The sequence below is a fragment of the Bison bison genome, unplaced genomic scaffold, assembly GCF_000754665.1.
Source record: "Bison bison bison isolate TAMUID 2011002044 unplaced genomic scaffold, Bison_UMD1.0 scf7180017847401, whole genome shotgun sequence".
NCBI lineage: Eukaryota > Metazoa > Chordata > Mammalia > Artiodactyla > Bovidae > Bison > Bison bison.
This window is the reverse complement of record NW_011477974.1, coordinates 22740-23829: the sequence shown is the minus strand read 5'-3', so window position 1 is coordinate 23829 and position 1090 is coordinate 22740.

Genomic DNA, 1090 nt, shown 5'->3' with positions numbered 1-1090 from the left:
GTACTCTTGCCTGGAAAATCCAATGGATGGAGGAGCCTAGTAGGCTCCAGTCCATAGGGTCGCTAAGAGTTGGGCATGACTGAGCGACTTCACTTTCACTTTTCACTTACATGCATTGGAGAAGGAAATGGCAACCCACTCCAGTATTCTTGCCTGGAGAATCCCAGGGACAGAGGAGCCTACTGGGCTGCCCTCTATGAGGTTGCACAGAGTCGGACACAACTGAGGCGACTTAGCAGCAGCAGCAGCAGATACGTTTAAAGATAGAGGACATTTAAAGTACATTTTCGGTTTGGAACCCTTCCAGAGGATTAGGGCCCTAACACAAGCAAAAACCATTCCTATATTACTGCTAAAAATATCATTTTGTTAACAAATGATTTCCTAAGTAATATTTTTATTTCAACCCCATAGTATTATTTTTGATATTTAAAAGATTGAGGCTAGAAATTTAAACAAACACAACCATGTAAGATCATAAGGCTGACGCTGGAGTTCATTCCAGACCCTCCCTGCTAAGGAGCCCATCAAAACCGGTGCTGCTGTGCTCACTTCAGCAGCACATACACTAAACCTGCGCTGCGTCTGTCCAGGAAGCCTGTGTGCTCTTCCCTCTTGGTCACACATGAGGTCTCTTCAAAGCCCACATCATGACTAGTGGCTGGGAAAAGAAAGAGCAGAGGGTCTTCACTGGACTCAGTGGACCACAGGATGAGCCGTCTGGACTGGAGGTGGAAATGAAAGAGAATGAGAGCGAGAGCAACAGGCTGACCTGAGGAGGTCTCCTGGGAGAGGTCCTTGTCGACTGAAAAATATCCAGCAGTGTGAGAGCCAGGAGTTCAGTTTTGGGGGAAGACTTCCTGAGGACTACAGGCTGGAAGACAGGCTCTCCTCAGCTCTGAGGACCTGCTCAAGGCCTTAGCGGGAGGTCAGTGTACACGTGTTTGTAGTAAAGGGTTACATGGCATCAAGCTCACATCTTGGTAGAAGGAGGCTGAGGGTCAGGAGGAACAGATGTCTCTATAAACGATGTCCGTGTTTTCTAAGTATGAGAAGTTGCAAAAACTGGGTTCAAAAATTTTCTCTGGGA